General features: G+C 40.9%; 1 non-coding gene across 1 annotated transcript; it reads right to left on the bottom strand.

The window, feature by feature from the left end:
• Positions 1–1618: 1618 nt before the first annotated feature.
• LOC130498164 (small nucleolar RNA R71) lies at positions 1619–1725 on the bottom strand. Its single transcript, XR_008937086.1, has one exon. It is a non-coding gene; the product is annotated as a small nucleolar RNA R71 (small nucleolar RNA).
• Positions 1726–6843: the final 5118 nt, after the last annotated feature.

The following is a 6843-nucleotide window of genomic DNA, read 5'->3' as shown; positions in this document are numbered from 1 at the left end:
TCGAATTTAAACACTTTAAAAGGGTATTTTAGACATTTTAAAAGGGAACCATTAGGTTTTCTTTGATTCATATTGATACTTTTGTAATCAAAAGGAAAAAAACATATTTTTTATCATTTGAAGAACAAAAACTCTCTCAAGAAAAACATCTCTTTTTGGCTTGATTTGTTATTGTTCTTGTGATCTCTCATCTATTTCTCTACATGATTAATCTGAAATCCATCATGGGTTTAAGAAGAATCATGGAGATTAGTGAGTAATCACCTTTTGGATTCATGGGTTAGGGTGATTAAGGGTGATTAGGCTAGTTCTAGGATGTTTTAGGTATAGATCATACTTGTTCCTTGCTAGTAGAGTGATCTTAATGCATCATTTGAGTAGGCCACTCAAAGGGTGATCTCTAGGCATTTCTCACCCGACAGGTGTTTGATGAAATGCCTGAGTCAACTCTCCTAGGCTTTTAGTGTACTTTGCATAAGACATTTGTTGTTAAAGATGCTAAGATAGCTAATAGACTTGTTAGTAATGATTGCTTGCATGTTATTCAACCAAAGACATTTGATGTTTGAGATATGTTAGCAAATGAGCATTCATCTAGACATAGAGCTTGCTTAGAATTGTGTCTAGGCTTAAGGTTGATAGTTTGATTTATCATTTGCATTCCTTAGTTCGAAACCTGATCACCCAAGGTCTAAATCCCTATACCCATGAGTTCTCTTTTCCAATAGCTTAAGAGTATCATTTTACTGTTTTGCATTAGCTTTAATCATTAGTTTAGAATTCATCAAATCACTGGTTGCACTTAGATTAGGCAAATACTTGTATTCTCTCTGATTTTAAATCCCTCAGATCTGGTTCGACAACATCTTCCACTATACTATCATTTGACTTAGGAGCCTCAAAACTCCTAACATCAAATTGACGCCGTTGCCAAATTCTGAGTTTGATTTAAACATTGAGATTTAGTCATTTGCTTGAGACTAAGTCATTTTTATTTTTGTAAGTTACTGATTCTCTTCTTCACCTCTTTGTGATTTTCAGGTGTATGAACTTGAGGAGCAAAGGTACATCAAACCTTGTTCCAAGAGCCGCAGACATCAGAGCTTTAGAGAGAGAGTGTGCTAGAAAGAGAAGACAAGAAGAGCAACAGGCTCAACTGCAGACACTGGAAGCTGCAATGGAAGAACAACAAAATCCTCAGAACCCCAATGGAGTCAACAATGTTCTACCACAAGGGCCTCAACAGCGACCAGCTCGCCCCATTGGCACTTATGACCGCCCCAACATCCATGGCCCTAGACTGGGAATCCGAGCACCGGCTGTGGCTGCTAACAACTTTGAGATCAAGTCAGGGCTGCTCAACTGCATAGAGAACAACAAGTATCATGGTCTGGCTGTGGAGGACCCATTTGATCACTTGGATAAGTTTGACAGCTACTGTGGTATGTCAAAGACTAATGGTGTGTCAGAGGATGCTTTAAAGCTCAAGTTATTCCCTTTCTCTTTGGGGGATAAGGCACGTCAGTGGGAGAAGTCTCAACCAAGTGACTCCATCACCACTTGGGAAGACTGCAAAAGGGCATTTTTAGAGAAGTTCTTCTCTACCTCAAGAACTGCTAAGTTGAGGAATGAAATCTCCAGCTTCCAACAGAAGAACTTGGAAGGATTCAGTGAAGCTTGGGAGAGATTCAATGGTTACCAAGCTCAGTGCCCACACCATGGATTCTCTAAGGAGAGATTGCTGAGCACATTCTACAAAGGTGCTCTTCCTAAGTACAGAGCCAGACTGGATACAGCTAGCAATGAGTTCTTTTTGGGGAGAACTGAGGAAGAAGCAGAGGCTCTGGTTGACAACATGGTTAAGAGTGATGCTGTCTACAGTGGAGACCATGACAGAAGCAGTAGAGGTGATGACAAGCACACAAGGAATGAGATAAAGACTCTTCAGGAGAAGATTGACACACTCATTGCTGATAAGGCCACACAAGCGCATGTGAACTTTGTTGGTAACCCACAACAGGAGATACCTCCTACTGTCAATGAGGTTGAGGGTTTGGAAGGGCAAGAAGAATTGTGTTTCATCAACAGCAATGGTAGCTGGTACAAGAAGGAACCCAACTTTCAGTACAACAACTACCAACAGAAGCCCTATTCAAACAACCAGCAGAGTGGTTATCAGCCTAGAAACAACCAGCAGAGCAACTATCAGCCTCAACAAAACCCCTCTCCTAGCTCCTCTGCCCCTCAAGAGAGCAGCACTGATGCCTTACTGAAACAGATCTTAGAGTCTCAGACTAGAAGTGAGAAACATGTGGGCTATGAGCTGAAGAACCTTCACTCTAAGATTGATGGGAGTTACAATGAGCTCAACAACAAATTCTCCCACCTTGCTTCTTCTGTCAAGAATTTGGAGAATCAGTTTGCTTCCATGAGCACCCACCAGAATCGCCAGCCAGGATCTCTACCTGAAAAATCTGATCAAAACCCCAAGGAAGCAAAAGCTGTCACACTCAGGAGTGGTAAGCAGTTACCTCCTAGAACCCTCACCAAAGATGCTGAGAAACAAGGTGAGGAGGTAGCCATCAATCTAGATGATGAAGTGGTCATTGTTGATGAGAAGACAGATGATGAGATCTTGGAGAAGATTGAGAAAGATAAGGGTAAAGGAAAGGTTGGAGAAGAGAAGAAGACAACAAAAGATGGTGAATCTGCTGCTCCAGCAGGTGAGAGCTCTTATGTCCCTCCTCCCTATGAACCCAAGCTTCCATTCCCTGGTAGATTCAAGAAGCAGCTGCTACAGAAGTACAAGGCTTTATTTGAGAAGCAGATGAGTGAAGCTCAGGTTACAATGCCCATCATTGATGCTTTCATGCTGATTCCTCAATACAACAAGTTCTTGAAAGATGTTGTAGCTGCTAAGAAGAAGGAGATGGAGGGCATGATGGTTCTGAGTCATGAGTGCAATGCCATCATTCAGAGGCTTGATGCTCCAGAGAAGCTAGAGGATCCAGGATGCTTCACACTACCTTGTGCTCTTGGACCTATGGTATTTGAGAAATGTCTCTGCGATTTGGGAGCTAGTGTCAGCTTGACGCCTTTGTCTGTGGCAAAGAAGCTTGGCTTCACTCAATACAAGAAGTGTAGACTCTCTCTGGTGTTGGCTGATCGTTCAGTGAAGTACCCTGTGGGCATCCTAGAGAACCTCCCTGTGAAGATTGGAGGGTATGAGATATCTACAGATTTTGTGGTGCTTGAAATGGGTGAGGAGGCTCAAGACCTATTGATTCTTGTAAGGCCATTCTTAGCTACAGCAGGAGCTATTGTGAATGTGAAAGAAGGCAAAATTGACCTTCATTTGGGTAAGGAGAACATCCTCCACTTTGACATCAAGGAGAAAATGAGGAACCCCACTGTGTTTGGACAAGCCTTCATCATTGAAGAAATGGGCCCTCCATCTGATGATCACCTTGGTGAGCTACCACCTGAGGAAGATGGGGTGCTAACTCCACTTTCTGCACCTACTCCAGCCTGATCCAAAGGAGGCAAAGTCAAGCTAGAGACTTAAAACAAGCTCACTTGGGAGGAAGTCCCATGAGTATCCTTGTATATATTGCATTAGTATTTACATTTTCATCTTACTGCATAAAACAATGGGAAAATGAAGTTGTGTGCAGGTGTGGAGCAGAAAATCGGACATCAGAGCGAGGTCATGGAGCGAGGGAGAGCTCAGCTGGGAGCGACTTGCCCACAGCGACCCCTCCACCTCGCTCCCGTCTCAGGTAACTGGAAACTTCCCTTCTCCCAGTTTTTCTTTGCATTTTAGAATTTCATTGGGTACCTCACTCACACAGAGACTGTGTGATTTAAGTGTGGGGGAGGTGCCAAGCATTTGATCATGTTTGTTATGATGATTTTGAGTCTCATGCATTGCATATTACATTCTTATTTGCATAGAAAAACCAAAAAAAAATTAAAAATTTTGAAAAACACAAAAAGAATCATTTAGTTTGCGTCATTTGCACTTTTAGGAGAGTCTAGAGCATATAGGTTGCATTCATTTGCATTGGGAGAAATGATTTAAAATGCCTTGTAGAGAGCACTGTCTAGCCTTGTATAGTTCATGCACCTCTCTTGAAAACCTTGTAAGCTTCGTGCCTTGAAAGCTCTCCCTGAAACTCAATCTCTTAGGCCAACTACAACCTTGAATGAACTGAATGAACCTAATTTCTTGCTCATGGTCCCTTGTGTGCTAAGTCATGGATATACACACTAGAATTGTCGCGTCTTTTATGCCGATCTTTTTGACAATCTCTAGTGGCACTCCACTCCCTAAAACCCGCTCCTCCTTTTAAGCCTCAATTGATTGTTGAGTGAGGCCTTTTTTGGAAAGTCTTACATGTGCATAATCTTGAGAGTATTGGGAACGACAATGCTCAGTCTTCATTCTTGCTAGATTGGATACCATATTGTCTAGCCATAGGTGGGGGGGGGGTGAGTGTTGTAAAGTTTGACTCGGGAACTTGAAAGTTGAAAGGAAATGAATGAACTCTTGTGCTTAATCTTCTGGATGGGAATTGTATGAACCTCTAGCTAAAAGTTGTGAAAGTCTTGGCCCAAAAAAAAAAAAAAAAAAAAAAAAAAAAAAGGAAAACAACAATAAAAAAAAAAGAAACCGAAAAAAAAGAAAAAAAGAAAAAGGGGGCTAGCAAAGTGAGAATGAGCTTAGAGGTTGTGTTTTAAAAGTTTAAGTATTTCCCTTGATTGAAGAGCTTGTGGATGTGTTCTTGAGAATTTTGGGTGAGAGATGTGAGATGGGTATGACTTGGGATTTAATTGTGTCACTTGTATGTTTGAAAAGGGTAGAACAATGAAGATTGAGCATTGTATGCATTAGTTGATCCCTTTCTTAGATATATTATGTGCAATGTCAAGGCTACTTGTTTTGAGAGTGAAACCTTGAAGATAATGAGTTATGAACCCCTTGATCTCTAGAATGAAAAGCCTTCCCTTACCCAAATGACTTGGACCAATTGACCATTTGCATAGACCTCACTTGTTGTATTGCTTAATGAATGTGAGAGTTGGCTGAATAGACTGTGTGAATGCATAATGTTAAGTTGAGATACGCCTAGAGAAGCTAGAGGATAATAAGAGAGAGTGTGCTAGTACTGAATTCTTATGTTGAAGTGAGTGCTTTTGTGTTTCTCTTGGCTATGAGCTCCCATTTTCAAACCTCTTCCCCTATGAGTTCCAGAAAGTTCACTTGAGGACAAGTAAAGGACTAGTGTGGGGGAGTTGATGTCTTGCATATTTGCATTGTTTTAACCATTCATTCATAACCATTTGCATCATATAGATTAGGATTTAGGCATGTTTAGGTTGCATTTGGCACACATATGTCTTTATAAGGTGCTGGAGTGTCTTATGGATTGATTGGGATTGTTTGGAAACTTTGTGATCCAAATTGGGGTGAAGAATGAAGTCTAGTCAAGCCACACATGAAGTTGGATGAATCGGACCCGGGTAGAATGACCCGGGATAGCTTACCCGGGCGCATGCCTCACCGTTGGTCGACTCGGGTTGCTCGTGCAGGGGATGGAGTACCCGGGCGCCTGGAGCAACGTCGCAAGGAAACTGACGCGGGTTGGAGTGCTCGGGGTACCTTACCCGGGCGCTTGGAGCTGGACGTGTCGAGACCAAACTGACGCGGGTTGGATGACCCGGGTTGTCGACCATGATTCCTACCCGGGTCAAGTCATTTACTTGCTCGAATTTAAACACTTTAAAAGGGTATTTTAGACATTTTAAAAGGGAACCATTAGGTTTTCTTTGATTCATATTGATACTTTTGTAATCAAAAGGAAAAAAACATATTTTTTATCATTTGAAGAACACGAACTCTCTCAAGAAAAACATCTCTTTTTGGCTTGATTTGTTATTGTTCTTGTGATCTCTCATCTATTTCTCTACATGATTAATCTGAAATCCATCATGGGTTTAAGAAGAATCATGGAGATTAGTGAGTAATCACCTTTTGGATTCATGGGTTAGGGTGATTAAGGGTGATTAGGCTAGTTCTAGGATGTTTTAGGTATAGATCATACTTGTTCCTTGCTAGTAGAGTGATCTTAATGCATCATTTGAGTAGGCCACTCAAAGGGTGATCTCTAGGCATTTCTCACCCGACAGGTGTTTGATGAAATGCCTGAGTCAACTCTCCTAGGCTTTTAGAGTACTTTGCCAAAGACATTTGTTGTTAAAGATGCTAAGATAGCTAATAGACTTGTTAGTAATGATTGCTTGCATGTTATTCAACCAAAGACATTTGATGTTTGAGATATGTTAGCAAATGAGCATTCATCTAGACATAGAGCTTGCTTAGAATTGTGTCTAGGCTTAAGGTTGATAGTTTGATTTATCATTTGCATTCCTTAGTTCGAAACCTGATCACCCAAGGTCTAAATCCATATACCCATGAGTTCTCCTTTCCAATAGCTTAAGAGTATCATTTTACTGTTTTGCATTAACTTTAATCATTAGTTTAGAATTCATCAAATCACTGGTTGCACTTAGATTAGGCAAATACTTGCATTCTCTCTGATTTTAAATCCCTCAGATCTGGTTCGACAACATCTTCCACTATACTATCATTTGACTTAGGAGCCTCAAAACTCCTAAAATCAATGTGACGCATCGGTCCAACACAACGAAGGTGTTTCACTCGGAGATAACCTCACCAAGTAAACTATGAATGTTCTAAGACAAAGAACAATGAGAGAAAACTCAAAATATAAGAAGAAAAATCGATGTGATAGATTGATCAAAGAGTTTACATATTTATAC

The sequence above is a fragment of the Raphanus sativus genome, chromosome 7 (assembly GCF_000801105.2).
Source record: "Raphanus sativus cultivar WK10039 chromosome 7, ASM80110v3, whole genome shotgun sequence".
In the NCBI taxonomy this organism is placed as follows: Eukaryota; Viridiplantae; Streptophyta; class Magnoliopsida; order Brassicales; family Brassicaceae; genus Raphanus; species Raphanus sativus.
This window is presented reverse-complemented; position numbering and strand designations above follow the sequence as displayed.